This window comes from Tursiops truncatus, chromosome X, assembly GCF_011762595.2.
Source record: "Tursiops truncatus isolate mTurTru1 chromosome X, mTurTru1.mat.Y, whole genome shotgun sequence".
Lineage (NCBI taxonomy): Eukaryota > Metazoa > Chordata > Mammalia > Artiodactyla > Delphinidae > Tursiops > Tursiops truncatus.
The window spans coordinates 55047348-55067094 of record NC_047055.1 but is presented as its reverse complement, the minus strand read 5'-3'; positions in this window follow the sequence as shown (position 1 = coordinate 55067094).

Here is a 19747-nt window from a genome sequence, read left to right as displayed (position 1 = left end):
GTAAAATCAATGCACCAGTGCCCTCAATATTGGGGAATGTCAGACACTGCATGAATGTCAGCTTGCATCGAGAGCAGTGATGGATGCCTTCAGTGGTCATCAGCAGTGTAGTTACAACTTCTGGTGTTGGCATCAACAGAAGATATACTTACGGCACTCCAAAACAAGAAAGAAGGAAAATGACCAATATCAGGTCTGGTTCAAGGAATACATGTAAGATACCCTCTGAAGATACCCAGACAATTGAACAGACATTTGAAGGAGCCTGGAATTCTACAGAGCCAGATGGGGGCAGCACCAACAATGTCTATATTGAGACTGTTCCTGTGAACTACATTTACCCTCAGGCTAGTATAACCTGGGCTACAGAAGTTGGGATTTTTTTTCCCAAGACAATAATGTATGTCAGTTTAAAAATGCATTCTGTGCTTCAATACATTCTCTCTAGGAGTCCAGCTAAGGCTAAGATTTATAATAATCCTTTAGATTGTTTTCCTCCCTGGGGCTCACTCTGGTGTGTACCCCTTCACATTTAGATGACTTTTTGTACATGAGTTGCACCGTAAGTAACTAATAAATACAGGTCACTAAAGGAATAAAAAAACATTGAAATAAGTGTGATTTAATTCAAGTTTTCTAAAGAAAGAGAAATAGCTGATTAAAAGTATAGGCGAGGGCTTCCCTGGTGGCGCAGTGGTTGAGAGTCCACCTGCGGATGCAGGGGGCGTGGGTTCGTGCCCCGGTCTGGGAGGATCCCACATGCCGTGGAGCCACTGGGCCCGTGAGCCATGGCCACTGAGCCTGAGCGTCCGGAGCCTGTGCTCTGCAACGGGAGAGGCCACAACAGTGAAAGACCCCCGTACCGCAAAAAAAAAAAAAAAAAAAAGTATAGGCGAGAAAGAAGCAATCTCCAGTACAAAAAGCTGAGAGGCAGTCCTGAAATTTCCAATATAAGCAGCTGGAAAGAACACATTTAAAATTGTCAAAAATCAAGAAAATGAGATTAAGTCTTATTTCAACATACATTATCTCCATTTTTTTTAAATGATAGCTTTCAAAAGTTTAAAAACATGTTTGAGAGGATTAGTATGGGTAAAAATATATATATATGATTTTAGCCCTCTTTTCTTCAGATAACATAATTCTGAGCTCTGAACCTCAAATAATATAGAGCTGTAACACAACCAAAATGAAAGATGCAAGGATTTATCTTTTGTGCTAATATAGCCTGCATCTCCCTCTCCAACAAAATGTTCCTGACCACAAATCCAGACCCTAATTCAGCTTCTCTCTTCTATCAGGTTGAAAAAGACAAAAACCAAACAAGTAAGAAAACTGATTTCATGAAAATTCTTGCAATAGGGAGAGTACTCCAGATCCAAAGATCAGAGTATCTGAGCACAGTGGTTTTTACCTTAAACTTTTATAGGGACAAGCTGGCAAATTATAAGAGGGGTGATTTATGGTTGTAACTTCTTAGAAATCAAGCAAAATTTTGTTCAGTTAGCCAAACAGAAAACCTTTCTTTCTCTGTCTAGCTAATTTTAGGGAACAGTTGTAACCTCAGCTAATCATGTATAAGACAAAGAATGGGGAGTTGGAGGGCAGAATTAGGCAAGAGCAGAAAGATGTATTTAGCCTTGTCACAGGTAAACAAAGGATCATCCAAGTGTCTTATGAGAGTCATGAGAAAGAGTGGACAGCAAGTCTTCTCTAAGTCTTAAGGGGAAGGGTGGCTATCTGTCTGCAGTAAACAGTTTCCCATAAAACAAAAGTGGTGGGGGGGATTACTTGACCTGCACTGTTTTCCAGAAACATAGGGCTCAGTTAAACTTCAAAATTGTCAGTTCTCCCTTTTGATTAAGGTGAGTGAATATCATTTGTTGCTGAGCAACTCAGATGTGATCATAAATCTGAGTGGGGTGAAGCAGGGTCTAAAAAAAGTGTCTTGAGGACTCCTGTTGATGTTTTTCCTTCAAAATCAGTTAACAAATCTGTTGAGAGTTAGTAACAAAGATCAGTTGTTTTGGAGTCCTGGGAGATCAGGCATCTTAAAAGAGGGGTGTCTGAAACTGTAAAAGAGATATTGTACAGAAAAGAGTTAATATAGCAGGCCTGAGACTCTCATCCTCAGAAAACCATGCTTGCAAGGTTGACCCTTGGCTGGTATCTGTAACCTGAATGAATGGTAACAGTTCCCTACATTGAAATAAAACTTTCCCTAAATGAAAAGAGTGACTCACTATGCCTAGACTTATCTATCTATCTATCTATCTATCTATCTATCTATATATATATTATATATAAAATCAAAGTGGTTTATGCTATACCAGCTTTTTTTCTGGGAATCTGGAATTTGGGTACTTACTAGGCAATAGGTCCCTATATGGCCAGCCACCAATAAATTCCTTGAATACTGAGTCGCTATTAAAATTTCTTGGTAGGCAATAATTTACGTGTGCTGTAACACTTTGATACTAGAAGAATTATGTACATCCTGCGTGACTCCACTGGGAGAGGACTTTTGGAAACTTGACCTAGTTTTCTCTGGACCTTTTCCCATGCACATTTTTCCTATGACTTTCTTTGTATCTTTTCACTGAAACCTTAACTGTAACTACCCCATGCTGAGTCCTGGGAGTCATCTAGCAAATCATCAAAACTAGTGGTGGACTTGGGGACATCCAACAGAAATAGTAATAAAAATGACTGATTGTATTAAAATAAAAACCCACTAATCTAATCCTGAGGGTATCTAGTCCAGCAAATTCTAAGAGGTGAGTAGATGGACATCTTTCAACTATATATCACTGCTTGCTGAATTCCCTGAAGCTAAGATTTCTAATGCTCTTGGTGATATCCACCGTCATGGTTACCTCTTATATAAAAGGGCATGCATGGCCTGAACATTTTACCAGATTTCATAAGTGGTCCAGAGAGTGGCTCATTCAAGGAGAAATCTGGCCCATTCATGATACCTTATGGTGATGAGTCTTTAGAGGCCTATATCAAGTTATCAGACTGTATCTCACAGAGCTCATTCAGATCCTGAAAAGGCCAACTACAAGAAAACCTAAGCAGAATCCTGACAGGGATCTGAGTAGTCAAGATTTAGTTCTTAGCTATGAGTCAGGCAAGAGTGAAAAAGACTGGAAATGTCAGTTTAGAGTGTTGTATCCAGATACTGAAAATAACCGTGTCTCTCCCTAAATTCACAGGTTAAAAACCTAACCCTCAGTGTGACTATATTTGGAGCAAGGGCCTTTAGGGAGGTAATTAAGGTTAAATGAGACCATAATGGTGGTGCCCTAATTCAACAGGACTAGTATCCTTATAAGAAGTGGAAGAGATACCAGGAGCATATGCATACAGAGGAAAAGGCAATGTGAGGATACAGAGAGAACACAACCGTCTGCAAGCCAAGGAGAGAGGCCTAACCAGAAACCAACCCTGACAGCACCTTGATCTTAAGAGCTCCAGCCTCCAGAAGTGTGAGAAGATTATTTTTTATTAAGTCACCTAGTCTGTAAGTATTCTGTTATAGCAGTGCTAGCTGACTGATACAGAAGAAAAATAAAATAATTAAAAGTTTGGATAACAGTTAACAATTTGTGCAGAAACTAGTACAATTTATAGGTAGGTACCAAAACTGATCTTTCCACAATGGGAGAGGAAGTCACTTTAATTTCAGCCAGAGTTCCACTTCCAGAATGGCAATATGAAAAGCTGTGTGGTCCCATTCCCCAATGGCAATATGAAAAGCTGTGTGGTCCCATTCCCCAATGAAAACATTGAGTTGTGAAAATTACTTAAAAAAATAACAATTTAAAGCCTTTGGAAATTGATCTAAGATCTTACAGCAAATTAAATAACATCTCTAAAAGAATATATGCTGAAACTCAGTGAAAACAGTGGAGTCTGTGGAATTTGAACCATGGTCCACTCTTGTCCTACCCTCTCCCATTTCTCTGTACTAGAAATTCTACTCCAGGTGGGTACTACTAAAAACACAGGATTCCCTCTATTACCAGCTCCCAGTTAGAAAATTACATTACCTTCAAAGAGGGGTGAAATGCCAAGGTTTCTCACTCCCCTACTGTTGCTAATGCTAAAGTCCAGATGAATGCAGCCAAAAGGTTGGGAGCTTCATTTTTTCATCTAATCCCCACTCATAGAATGGAGGCTCTATCTCAAGTATGACATAATGATAATACTGGGGCCCCAGTGGCCCTCACTTCATGTAAGGGAGGTCCATGCCAGGAGAGGCAATCCGAGAAGTCCAGAGTTACCTCCCACACTTGGATCCATGCTCCTAAAGCAGAGGTATCACTATGAGGGAAGTTGGTCACTGGTCACACCCCTAAATCCACAGCCATGGCTCAGAGGTTTTTCAAACAGAGGGGGAAACATCTTAAGAATGGAGAGCTCAGAAGATCTCCTAAAAGAAAATGACTTTTAGGGAAGGGGGGATTCAAGACTAAGGTCACTATCAGAATGGAAATTTTGGTGGTAAGCAATTAAGAGGAGGACAGTAATTTCATGATACCAACAAGCGAAACCACAGGCAAGCTATTTTATCAGAGAGAAGAACAGAGAAAAAAAGAAAGAATAAGAAAAATGAACAGATCCTCAGAGAAATGTGGAAAACCATTTGGCAAATCAACATATACACAATGTGAGTACCAGAAGGAGAGGAGGGTGAGAAAGGAGCAGAAAAAAAAATATTCAAAGACACAATGGCTAAAGCCTTCACAAATTTGTTGAAAAACAATCCATATATCCAAAAAGCTTAACCAAGTCCAAGCAGGATAAATACAAAAAGACCCACACTCATGTACATCATAGTCAAAATGTTGAAAGACAAAGAAAATTAAATTCTGAAAGAGGAAGACAAAAAGGACTCATTACTTACAAGGGAGCCCCACTACCATTAATAGATGACTTCTCATCAGGAGTAATTAGGCCAGAAGGCAGAAAAAATAATATATTCAACATACTGAAGGAAATAAATTGTCAACCAGTAATTTTGCATGCATCAAAACTAACTTTTAAAAACGAAGGCAAATTAAGACATTATTTGTTCAAGATAAGTGAAAACTGAGAATTCATTCCCAGCAAAACTGCTTTAAAGCAAATACTAAACAAATTTCTTCAGGTTGAAAGCAACCTGGTAATTTGAAATTACAGCTGGTAATTTGAAATTACATGAAAAAAATAAAGGGCACTGATAAAGGTAATTATGAAATTATGAAAGTCAGAATAAATGCATAGATCTTCTTTCTTATGTTAACTGATTTAAAAAGGCGTTGTAGAGACTACCTTTTCTCCATTGTATATTCTTGCCTCCTTTGTTGTAGATTAGGTGACCATAGGTATGTGGGTTTATCTCTGAACCTCCTATCCTGTTCCACTGATCTATATTTATGTTTTTGTGCCAGTACCATACTGTTTTGATTACTGTAGCTTTGTAGTATAGTCTGAAATCAGGGAGCTGGGAAAACTGGACAGCTGCATGTAAAAAAATAAAATTAGAATGCTCCCTAACACCATACAAAAAATAAATAAACTCAATATTGTCACAATGTCAGTTCTTCCAAACTGGATCTATAGATTCAATGCAATCCAAAGCAAAATCCCAGCAACTTATTTTGTGGATATTAACAAATTGAAGTTTACATGGAAATGCATAAAGCCCAGAATAGCCAACATAATACTGAAGGAGAACAAAGTTGGAGACTGACACTACCTAACTGTATAACTTAGTTTAAAGCTACTGTCTTCAAAACATTGTGGTATTGGTGAAAGAAGACACAAATAGTTCAAGGGAACAGAATAAATAGTGCAATAATAGACCCACATAAATATAGTCAACTACCCTTTGATAAAGGAACAAAAGCAATAAAATGCAACAAAGACAGTATACTCAATAAGTGGTGCTGTAACAACTGGACACTCACATAAAAAAAAAATAGAATCTAGACACAGACCTTACACCCTTCACAAAACTTAAATCAAAACCGATCATAAACCTAAATGTAAAATGTGAATCTATGTAACTCTCAGAAGGTAATGTAAGAGAAAATCTAGATGACCTTAGGTATAGTGATGTCTTCTTATATACAACACCAAAGGCACAATTCATGAAAGAAATAACTGATAAGCTGGATTTCATGAAAATTACAAAGTTCTGCTCTGCAAAAGACAATGTCAACAGAATGAGAAGACAAGCCACAGACTGAGAGAAAATACTGGCAAAACACATAGTTGAAAAAGGACTAGTATCCAAATATATAAGGAACTCTTAAAACTCAACAATAAGAAAATAAACAACCAAATTAAAAATTTTAAATGGGCAAAGATCTGAATAGACACTTCACCAAAGAAGATATACAAATGGCAAATAAACATATGAAAAGATGCTCCACATCATATGCCAGGGAAATGCAAATTAAAACAAGATACCACTTCACACCTATTAGAATGGCAAAAATCCAGAACAATGACAACAGCAAATGCTGGTGAGGATGTGGAGCAAGAGGAACACTCATTCATTGCTGGTGGAAATGCACATGGTACAATAACTTTGTAAGACAGTTTGGCAGTTTCTTATAAAACCAAACATACTCTTACCATGAGATCTAGAAATTGCACTGCTTGGTATTTACCCAAAAGAGCTGAAAACTTATGTCCACACAAAAACCTGCACACGGATATCTATAGCAGTTTTGTTCATAATTGCCAAAACTTGGAAACAACCAAGATGTCCTTCAGTAGGTGAATAAACTGTGAAACATCCAGATGATGGAATATTATTAAGTGCTAAAAAGAAATGAGCTATCAAGCCATGAAAAGCTATGGAGGAAACTTAAATGAACGTTACTAAGTGAAAGAACCCAATATGGGAAGGCTATATACTGTAAGATACTATATACTGTAAGATTTCAACTTCCTAGAAGATAAAACATTCTAGGAAAGGCAAAACTATGGAGACAGTAAAAATGTAACTTGTTGTCAGGGGTTGCAGAGTGGGTAGATGTGGTGGGATGAATAGGCAGAGCACAGAGGATTTTTAGGGCAGTGAAAACACTGTGTGATACCATAATTATGGATACATGTCATCGCACACTTGTCCAAAGCCATAGATTGTACAACACCAAGAGTGAATCATAATGTAAACTATGAACTTTGGGTGATTATGATGAGTTGATGTAGGTTCATCTTTTGCAATAAATGTACCACTCTGGTGGGGGCTGTAGATAATGGGGGAGGCTGTGTACATGTGGAGTAGGAGACATTTGGGAAGTTACTGTACTTTCCCCTTAATTTTGCTGTGAACCCGAACTGCTCTAAATATATAAAGTTTTTTTTAAAAAAGCATAAAAGCTTATTCATAATAGCCCAAAATAGAAACAACCCAAATGTCCATCAACTGGTGAACTGATAAATATATTGTGGTTTGTTCATATAATGAATATTATTGGCCATAAAACTAATAAAGTACTGATTGATCCATGCTACAATGTGGATGAACCTTGAGAACATTATGCTAAGTGCAGGGAGGCAGCCACTAAAGACTACATATTATGATTCCATTTATATGAAAGGTTCAGAATGGGCAAATCTATAGTATAGATATTAGATTAGTGGTTGCGAGGTGCTGAGGATAAGAGAGAAATGGAGAATGACTCCTAATGAGTATAGAGTTAGATTAATGAAATATCCTAAAATTAACTGTGGTACTGGTTGCACATTTCTGTGAATATACTAAAACACAATGAACTGTATATTTCAAATGGGTACATTTTCCAATAGGTGAATTGTTATCTCAATAAATCTGTTACCAAAAAAATTTCTATCAGCTAACACAGAGTTTGCATACCTGTCCATTACCTGCAATTAACAAAGTGTTGCAAAATAACTTGTAGATAATAAACAGAGTCAGAATCTGATAACCCAGATGAATGTGCAACTGATTTTCATAAAAACACAATATTTTCATCTACAGTTAGCCTCTTTGATAAAAAAAAAATGTCAAAGAAGATTTTTCATGGTCACAGAATAAGGTTGGTTTCATTACATTTGACCTGATTATTTACATAGTTGCAGCAAGAATGTTAATTTACCATATAGGCATCCTTAAAATTGTTTTGCTGGAAGTTTTCATAAGGAATCTCAGACTGAACTCTTGAGGCTAGAAAGCCAAGCCAAGATCAGATGTCACTGACAGTATCTACAAATTTGGGTGAATACCTCTTTTCTGAGGATCCCCTAATTATCCTAAAATTCCTGTAAGCTAGGTGTCAGGTCAGTTTCCTCATAAGAGCTTTGCAAATACTGGCTCCAAATAGTCAATATTATTTTCTTAAATGTATCTGGTCATATCTGATTAAATGAGCATCATTCTCAAATATGACATTTCAGAAAAGTCCTTGGTTGCAGAACCGAAGTTTCAAATTATATCCTGTTAACAAGAAGGATATAGTCTTAACTTATTCCAACAACAACATTGCTATGGGAAAAAAAAAATTTAATAAGAGTTTCCAGATACTACAGGCACCATGCAAGGAGGAAAAGACTGTTTCATTTACAAAAGCATAGTCTATTAACTGTTATGAATTATAGATGGTTTAAGAGGAAAGAGAAATGGCTTCCTTTAGAAATGGGTTCTACTCCAGAGAGAAGAACATTAAAACATCAGGAATTCCAAAATCAAATGTATAGTTATTGCTCCATTTCATTTATTTCTATGTAATTGGTTTTTGTTCAGCTCAATTTTGGGTTAGCAGTCTCATGAACCCACTGGTTTCTCAACAAGAGTTCTGTTTATCCTGACTCAGTCAACTGGGTAAGGTCTCAAAGCTGTTTTAGCAATACCATCAGAAGTCTGTGCACAAATATTATTCTTTTCCCTGAGTATCTGAGACAGTCCTTCTTTGAGACAAAGCCCCCTGGCTTATGGCTGATTTCTACTGCTTTCAAGCATTAGAGTTGCTATGGACTGAATGTTTATATGCCCTCCAAATTCATATATTGAAGTTCTAACTCCCCGCCCAGTGCTGTATTTGGAGATGGGGCCTCTAAGGAAGTAATTAGGGTTAAATGAGGTTTAAGGGTGGGATCCTGATCCTATATGCTCAGTATTCTTATAAGAAGAAACACCAGGGAGCCTTCTCCCACTCCCCCCTCCCCAGCTGAAAACAACAACCTAGAATATACTAGATTCAAATTAAAGAAGTCAAGTTGTGACCAAGATAACATTTTTTAAAACAACTGCAATTATGACCAAGAACACTATACTGTTTTGGTCTAATATCAGAGAATACAGTATCAGGTTTCTCTTAAATAGAAACATCTCATGGGTCATGAGGGAACTGATAAATATCTAGGAACTTCATACAATTTATGAAATATTTATGTTAATAAAATTTTACCCATACATATTTAACCTAGTATATCTTCTGCTTTGGCAATGCTTTTCATGCAACCATAATGTATCAAAAAAAATCTACTGATTTCTAGTTCCTCTTGTTTTACAACGTGAAAGAGTAAGTCCTTTGTGATTTGTAATGGACTCTCTGAGCTATTTCAAAGAAAGTCTTAGATATAAAATATATCATTTTGGATTTGAATTTGGGAAGGCAAAATATCAAAAGCTGTCAGGAAATTTGAACATTTGATTCAATAATATCATGGGTTATTGAAAAAGAGCATCATGGTATCAATTTGATCAAAATGACAAAAGATTTTAAAAGTAAACATGAGAAGTAACATAACTGTAAGGAATCTTAGCTCTTTTAAAAGTGAGAAGAATTTATTCACTTAATTAAGGACATTATAAGTCAACATAAATCACAGAAAACTATTCTGAAAAAACACAGAATCTTATCCTTCTAGGCAGATTATTCAGAGGTAAAGAAAAACATTTTATAACATCTTATTAAAAGGAGACCAACAATCAATTCTACAAGAAGATAAAACAATGTTTAATGTACCTCCACTTAACAACAGAATATCAAAATATTTGAGGCAAAGTGCAGCTCCCACCATGGCTGAAGAGTAAGTTGCTGTCCCAATGGAGAAAGTTATCTGGATCCAGAGGGTGTTTATAAACCTGCTGGACTCATACAGCAGCAGAAACATTGGTAAGTTTCTTTCTAACTGTGTTGTCAGTGGCCTCACTTGAAGAAATTACCAAAGAGGAAGAGGAAGATGAAAATATCTGTGATGCCAGAAGCCTCCTCAGCCAAACTGACAAAGGCATATTCCAGATCATGGGCATGCTTTCCAAGCTTGAAATCCCCTGGCCCAATTGTTCCATGGAGACATTGTGCCATCTCTTGAGAAGACCTTCTCATGTGTCTGCTGGAGTATAATGTTATCATATATAACATCACTGAGAAGCCCCAGCAAATGGAGGAAGCCATCTGGGCAGTCTCTGGCCAGTGAGATGCACCCTCGATCTCCAGGGACAGGACTTTTATGCAATTTACTTTACCTAAGAGTCATCTAAGGAGCGCTAGGCAAATTAGGACCATGGAAGAACTGATCTTAGACTCACTTAAAACACAAAATGAAATCAGACTAGTGGATATGCCTAGCAGTTACAAGATAAACTGAGGCATATGAAAATCTTTAAGAGTTTATGTGAGCAAAAATTGATTCGTATTGGGCAGCACCAAGCTGGAAGTGGTTAGGAGTTCCACCAACAGGAGCTAGGGACAAGACTTTCATAGAGAAGAGCCAAATGCAAAGCAATTATTTGATTGGCTATAGCTGAAGCATTTCCCTTATTTGGGAGAGCCTAGTTGGCTGTTTGTGATTAGTTGTTCTTAGGTTTGGGTTTGCTTATTTAGGCTGCTAAGCTATTAGGACCACCTCAGTCTAAAGGCTTCCTTTTTTAATTAATTTAGCAATAGGTCCTTCCAAAGAAGAGAATTTTTTTAATTGAAGTATAGTTGATATACAGTATTATATAACTTACAGGTGTATGATATAGTGATTCACAATTTTTAAAGATTATACTCCAGTTATTATAAAATACTCCCTGTATTCCAAGTGTTGTACAATATATACTTGTAGCTTATTTTATACCTAATAGTTTCTACTTCTTATTCCCCTACTTCTATATTAACCCCCCCTTCCCTCTCCCCACTGGTAACCACTAGTTTGTTCTCTATATCTGTGAGCCTGCTTCTTTTTTGTTATATTCACTTGTTTGTTGCACTTTTTTAGATTTAATATATGAGAAACATCATACAGTATTTGTCTTTCTCTGACTTATTTCACTTAGTGTAATGCCCTTCAAGTCCATCCATGTTGTTGCAAATGGCAAAATTTCATTTTTTATATAGCTGAGTAATATTCCATTAGAATATATATATACTACTTATTCTTTATCCATTCATCTGTTGATGGACACTTAGGATGCTTCCATATCTTGGCAATTGTAAATAATGCTGCTGTGAATATGGGGTGCATGTATCTTTTCAAATTAGCATTTTTGGTTATTTTCAGATATATACCCAGGAGTGGAAATGTTGGGTCATGTGGTAGTTCTATGTTTAGTTATTTGAGAAACTGCCATACTGTTTTCCACAGTGGCTGCACCAATGTACATTCCCACCAACAGTGTAAGAGGGTTCCCTTTTCTCTACATCCTCGCCAACATTTGTTATTTGTGTTCTTTTTGATGATAGACATTCTGACAGATATGAGGTGATACCTCATTGTGGTTTTGATTTGCATATCCCTGGTGATTATCAATGTTGAACATCTTTTCATGTGCCTGTTGGCCAGCTGCATTTCCTCTTTGGAAAAATGTCTATTCAGTTCTTCTGCCTGGTTTGTAATCAGGTTGTTTGTTTTCTGATGTTGAGCTGTATGAACTATTTATATATGTTGGATATTAACCCCTTAACATTCATATTATTTGCAAATATTTTCTCCCATTAGTAGGTTGTCTTTTAACTTTGTTGATGGTTTCCTTTGCTGTGCAAAACCTTTTAAGTTTAATTTGGTCCCACTTGCTTATTTTTTGCTTTTATTTCCTTTACTTTAAGAGAGAGATCCAACAAAATATTGCTACGATTTATGTCAAATAGTGTTCTGCCTATGTTTCCCCCTAGGAGTTTTTTGGTTTCCAGTCTTACCATTTACGTCTTTAATCCATTTTGAGTATATTTTTGTATATCATGTTAGCAAATATTCTAATTTCATTCTTTTACATGTAGCTGTCCAGTATAGCTGTCCAATTTCCCCAGCACCAGCTATTGAAGAGACTGTCTTTTCCCCATTGTATATTCTTGCCTCCTTTGTCATGGATTAACTGACCATAAGTTCACGGGTTTATTTCTGGGCTCTCTATTCTGTTCCATTGATGTATGTGTCTGAAGAATAGAATATTTTTAATCATTGAAAGAAATGAAACATTAAAGAAAATACTTGAGGCAAAAACTGATACAATTGCAAAGAGAAATAGAAAATGCCAATATTTATAGTTGGAAGTTTCAGCATCACAACTGATCTCATAGACATTAAAAGGATTTTTAAAAAAGAAGACTATGAACAACTCTATGCCCACAAAATTTATAATTTATGAAATAAGCTGTGACCTAGAACCCTCTACCAGAGTTCATGCACCTGCACAAATGTCTCCTTGAGCAACAGGTTACAAAGAAACTATGAGTGACTAAAAATAACTGTACACATGTGCAGTTGGGGCAATTATGAACAATAGGATACAAAAAGGCCACAAACCAACTACCATTTCTGAGGTACTGGGAGCAAAAGCAGGGTGCTGTACATGATCTCTGCACACAGTACCATCAAGGGGGATGGACAGACCACCTAAGCTATACCTCCTGCCCAACCCACCAATCCAACCCTACCCTCATCCCATTTAAGGAATCAGCTCTACACCCCACCACACCCCCACCTGCAGAGTGAGCAAGGGCACCTGTTTCTTGTTTTTGCTCCCTGATGCTATGGCACAAGCCCCCAAAAAGCCTTGCTTGAAATTCTCGTCTGGCCTCTTATCAATTTCCATTGATTGAAGAGTCCAAGGGCTGGGGTCAGTAACACTTAGATGAAACAGACTGATTCTCTGAAAGACACAAATTACCAAAATGCACACAAGGAGACATAGATCATCTGAATAGTTCTATATTTACTAGAAAAAATGAAAAAATAATACTCTTCAAAAAGGTAAGCACCAAGTCCAGCTGTTTTCACAGGTAAATTCTACCAAACGTTTAAGGAATAAATGGTATCAGTTCTCTATAAGTATAACCAGAAAATAGAAGCAGAGAGAACACCATCTAATTCATTCTATTAGGCCAGCATTACCTTAAAATCAAACCAGAAAAATACATTATAAGGAAGGAAAACTGCATAACAATGTCTCTCATGAATATTGATACAAAAATTCTCATGAAATATTAATAAATCAAGTCCAACAGTGTTTTAAAACAATTATGCACCACAACCAAGTGTGATTCATTACAGGTATTCAAGGCTGGCACAACATTTGAAAATCAATTTATGTAATCCAGCACATCAACAAGATAAGAAGAAAAATCATATTATTATATTGATAGATGTAAGAAGCATCTCACAAAATCCAACACTCATTCAAGATAAAAACTCTCAGCAAACTAAGAATAGAGGAAATGTTCTCAATTTGATAAAGTTCACCTACTAAAAACCTGTAACTAATGTCATATCTAATGGTGAAAAACTGCACTTTCTAAGATTGGGAACAAGTAATGGATGCCATTTCTTACCATGCTTATTCAGCATCATTCTGGAATTTCTATGTAGTGTAATAAACAAGAAGAGAAATGTATACATATTGGAAAGGGAAAAGTAAAAGTGCTTTATTCACAGATAACATGACTGTCTGTGTAGAAAATCCCAATGAATTGGTCAAAAAGACAAAAACCTTCTGAATCCAATAAGCAAGTATAACAAGGTCTCAGTATACAAGGCTTATAGACAAAAGTCAACTGCTTACCTACATATCAGCAGCAAAGAGTTAAATTTGAAATTTTGCAATACTACCATATATAATAACACCAAAAATATTTAGTCAAAAATCTGACCAAATATGTACAAGATCTACATGTGAAAAAAACACAAAAATCTGATGAAAAAAATCAAAGAAAATCTAAATCAGTGTATAGATATTCCATGTTCATGGATTGGAAGACTCAATACTGTTAAGATGTTAATTCTTCCCAACATGATGTACAGATTAAACACAATCCCAGTCAAACTCCCAGCAAGTTATTTTGTAGCTAGAAAAAATAATCCTATGTAGAAAAGCAAAACACCTAGAATAGCTAGCACAATACTGAATAAAAACAAAGCTGAAAGACTCAAGACTTACTATAAAGCTACAATAATCAAGGAGTGTATGGGATTAGTAAATAAATATACATATAGATCAATGAAACAGAATGGAGAGCCCTGAAATTGTTGGACACAAATATAGTCATCTGATCTTTGACAAAGGAGCAATGGAAATTCAATGGAGAAGAGACAGTATTTTCAACAAATGGTGCTAGAACAACTGGTTGTCCATATGCAGAAGAAAGTAATGAACCCAGACATAGAGTATACACCTTTTGCAAAATTAAACTCAAAGTGAATGATAGGCATAAGTGTAAATACTTAAACTATAAAACTCCTTGAAAAAACATAGAAAATCAATGTGACTTTGACTGATGAATTTTTAGATACAATACAAAAAAGATGATGAATGAAAGAAAACATTAATAAATTAGACTTCATTAAATTTAAAAACTTGCAATCTGTAAAAGTCACTGTTAAGTGAATGAAAAGATAAGCCACAGACCAGGAGGAAATATTTGCAAAACACATAAATGACAAAACAATGTATAAAAAATATACAAAGCCCTCCCATAATGATTTCATTTTAATTATTTAATAATTAATTAACTAACAATTAATAATTATTTAATTATTTCTCTAAAGACCATACTTCCAAATAAAGTCACATTCTGAGCTACTGGGGTCTAGGACTCTAACAACAACTACTACCTTTTTTTGAGGGTGTGTGGGCAGAGGAGGAGGGGCACAATTCAATCCATAAGCTTATATAGTATATTAATCATAGTCCTAGATATTTACCAAACTGATCTGAAAACTTATATCCATGCAAAGACCTGCATGCAAATATCTATACCACCTTCTCCCTTGGGAGGAAAGAAAAGAATGAAACTTATGTTCAATTTTCTGTTTCCTTGAGTCTGCCTGAGAGACTGGTTTCAGAGTATTAACAGGGAGCCATATACTTTGTATGCATGGTGGCCACTGAGAGCAAGGAGAGCTGCTGGGTTTGTTGCAGCACCAGAGAACCTGCAGTACAACAGAGAGACACCAGAGGTAACAAGAGATTACAAACTGCTCAAAATGAAACCCACAAATTTCTCTAATTGGGAGATTACATGCACAAACCCAGGGAAGACAAATTCCCAGAAAATGTTTACAAGGCCCACAGAATCTCTAGCTGGGAGCACTGGTGAAGGTCTTCCCATGTATACAGCTGGTCAGTAAAGACTGGGACAGGTGAACGTTTTTTCAAATGCCCAAATTCAACAAAAGATCACGAGGCATACAAAAACAAAAACACACACACAAAAAGCTGGGAAACATGGCCCAATCAAAGGAAAACAATATCCAAAAACCAACCTTAAAGAAACAGAGATCCATAAATTACCTGACAAAGAATTCAAAATAATTTTCTTAATAAGCTAAAACAGAACACAGACAACTAAACAATATCAAGAAAATGACACATGAATAAAATGGCATTATCAACAGCAAGTAAGGAAAAGAGGGACAAAAGAACTACAACACAGACAGAAAACAATTAAGAAAATTACAATAGTAAGTTCTTCCCCATCAAGAACTACTTCAAATATAAATAAACTCACCAATCAAAAGACAGAGAATGGCTAAATGGATTAAATAAAACAAGATCCCACTACATGCTGTATACAGGAGACTCACTATAGATGTTAGGATGCACGTGTCGATGTAAGGCTGAAAGTAAAAGGATGAAAAAAAGATATTCCATGCAAATAGTAACAAAAAGAGGGCAGGTGTGTCCATCCTTATGTCAGATGAAAGAGATTTTAAGTGCATAACTGTCAAAAGAGACAAAAAGAACATAAAATGATGAAAGGGTCAATTCACCAGGAAGACAGAATAATTATTAATATATGCAATTAAGATAACAGCACACAAATATATAAAGTGAATAGTTAAAGAGCTGAAGGGAGAAATATATAGTAACAATAATAATAGAAGATTACAGGGCTTCCCTGGTGGCACAGTGGTTGAGAGTCCACCTGCCAATGCAGGGGACGCGGGTTCGTGCCTCGGACCAGGAAGATCCCACATGCTGTGGAGTGGCTGGGCCCATGAGCCATAGCTGCTGAGCCTGCGCGTCCAGAGCCTGTGCTCCATTACAATACCCCTACTTTCAATAATGGATAAAACAACCAGACAGAAAAGCAGTAAGGAAACAGAGAATTTGTACTATAATATAAACCAATACTACAGACCAACAGACACATAGAGAAAACTCCAACAGCAGCATACACATTCTACTCAAGGTCACATGGAACATTCTCCAGGATAGATCTCATGTTAGATCACAAAATCAGTCTTAACAAACTTAAGAAGACTGAAATTATACCAAGTGTCTTTTCCAACTACAGTGGAATGAAACTAATTATCAAAGGCAATCTAAAGTAGTCAAACTCATAGAATAATGGCTGCCATGGGCTAGGGGGAGGGTAAAATAGGGAGTTGCTATTCCATGCACCTACAGTTTGCATAATACAACATGAATAAGTCTTAGAGATCTGTTGCACAACATTGTGTCTACATTTAACATATTGTATTATGCACTTAAAAATCCATCAAGAGGGTGTACCTAATGTTAAGTATTCTTAACACAATATAATAAAAATTAAAATTTTGAAAAAGGGAAATGGGAAAATTTACAAATATACAGAAATTAAACAACACACTCTTGACAACCAAGGAGGCAAAGAAGAAATTAAAAGGGAAATTAGGAAATATCTTGAGATAAATGAAAACAATAACATAACAAAATTCATGGGATGCAGCAAAAGCTAAGAGGGAATTTTATAGTGGTAAATACTTACATTAAAAAAGAGTAAAAATCAAATAAATAACCTAACTTTACAAATCAGAGAAATAGAACAAGAAAACTAAATATAAATTTAGTAGAAGGAAGAAAATAATAAACATTAGAGCAAAAATAAATGTAATAGAGGGGAATGGCCAAGATGGGAAGACTCTGAGCTCACCTCCTCTAATGGGCACAGCAAAACTATAAATATTTACATAACAGCTATTGATAAGACTGAAAGACTAGAAGAAGAGATCTTCTACAACTAAAGACATAAAGAAGGAACCACAATATGACGGGTAGAAGTAGGGGAGACATGGTATAGTCAAGACCCATACTCCTGGGTAGATGAGCCACAAACAGGAGGTTAATTACAATTGCAGAGATTCACCTCAAGGAGTGAGGGGTCCAAGCCCCACATTGGGCTCCCCAGCCCAGGCGTCCTGTACCAGGAAGACGAGCCTCCAGAATGTTTGGCTTTGAAAGCCAGTGGAAACCCAGAGGGATGAAAGAAATAGAGACTCCACTCTTAAAGGGTACACAAAATCTCACACATTCCAGAACCCAGGGCCAAAGCCGTTATATGAAAGGAGCCACCTACTGATCTTGGAGAGACTCCTGGAAAGGCAGAAGGCAACCAGAGCTCACCCTAGGGACACAGACACTGGCAGCATCCATTTGAGAGAGCTCATTCTTCCATGAGGACACTGGTGCTGGCAAGAGCCATTTTGGAATCCTCTCTCTAGCTTATTAGTGCCAGGACCCAGCCCCACCCATAATCCTTTTGGCCCCAACACTGGGACACATTAGGTCAAGCAACTAGCCAGGTGAGGACACAGCCCCATCTACTAGTAGGCCTGCTAATTTAAGACCCCCCGAGCCCACAGCAACCCTGGGATACAGCCCTGTTTAACAGAAGGCCCAGGACCCAGCCCCATACACCAATGTGCTGGCACTAGCTGCAGGAACCCATGGACCACAGCCTCGCCCACCAGCATGCCAAAACACTAACTCTGGGACCCTGAGGGCCCTGCAGAGACCCTGGTACCTGGCTTGACTCACCAGCAAGCCAGCACTAACTAGCTCAGGGAGCACCCTGGGCCTCAACCCCACCAACAAGCAAGAGGACACCAGCTCCAGGGATCATTGGGCCCTGCAGCCAGAGACCCCAGGACCCATCTCTGCCCATCAATTGGCCAGCACTAGCCCCAGGGCCCAGTCTCACCCACCAGTGGGCAGGCACCAGGTCCTGGATCACCTGGGCCACAACCCCACCCACCAGTGGATGGATACTAACTCTGGAACATCTTGGACCCCTCAGCCAACCACCCCAGGATCTGGCTCCACTCACCAGGCAGCCAACACCAGCTTTGGGACATCTCAAGCCCAGCAGTCAGCCTTGTCAGGAATTGGCCCAGCCACCAGCTCCAGGACCCTCAGGGCCCCTACAACCAGAGAACTCAGGACCTAGCTCCACCTACTGGCAGGCTGACACCAGCTCTGAGACACCTTGAACTCCTCAGTCAGCCATCCAAGGATCCAGCCCCACACACTAGCACTCCAACAATAACATTGGGACACCCTGGACCTGACAGCAGAACCGTGTCAGGAACCAGCCTGCCCACCAACAGATTGATGCTAGATCTGGGACCCACAGGCAAGCAACCACTTACGCAGAACCCAGCTCTGCTGACCATTGGGCAACCTGTACCCCAGAATGTCCCAGGGCTGCACAGACAAGTGCCTCATAACTTGGCCCCACCAACCAGTAGCCAGCATCCTCTTCACAAGGCTACATAAGACAAAAAGATGTAAAATATGATGTTAAAAACAATAAACATGAGGGAAGACAGAAAATTGCAGGGCTGTTAAAATGCTTCTGAACTTAAGTGATCAGCAACTTAATCATGTGTATACACAGATTGTTATATATAAACCTCATAGTAACCACAAACCAAAAATCTGTAATTGATACACACACACAAACGAGAAAGGAATCCAAACGTGACACTAAAGACAGTCATCTAATCACAAGGGAAGAAAGCAAAAGAAGAAGAAAGGAACAAAAAAGAACTATAAAAACGACCCAAAAACATTTAACAAAATGGCAATAAGTACATACTTATAAATAACTACTTTAGGACGAAAGAAGAACTACAATCCTGCAGCCTGTGGGGAAAAAAAAAACACATTCACAGAAAGATAGACAAGATGAAAAGGCAGTGGGTTATGTACCAGATGAAGGAACAAGTTAAAACCCTAGATAAACAACTAAATAAAGTGGAGATAGGCAACCTTCCAGGAAAAGAATTCAGAATAATGATAGTGAAGACGATCCAGGACCTCAGAAAAAGAATGGAGGCAAAGATCGAGAAGATGCAAGAAATGTTTAACAAACACATAGAAGAATTAAAGAACAAACAGAGATGAACAATACAATAAATGAAATGAAAACTACACTAGAATGAATCAATAACAGAATAACTGAGGCAGAAGAACGGATAAGTGACCTGGAAGACAGGATGGTGGAATTCACTGCTGTGGAACAGAATAAAGAAAAAA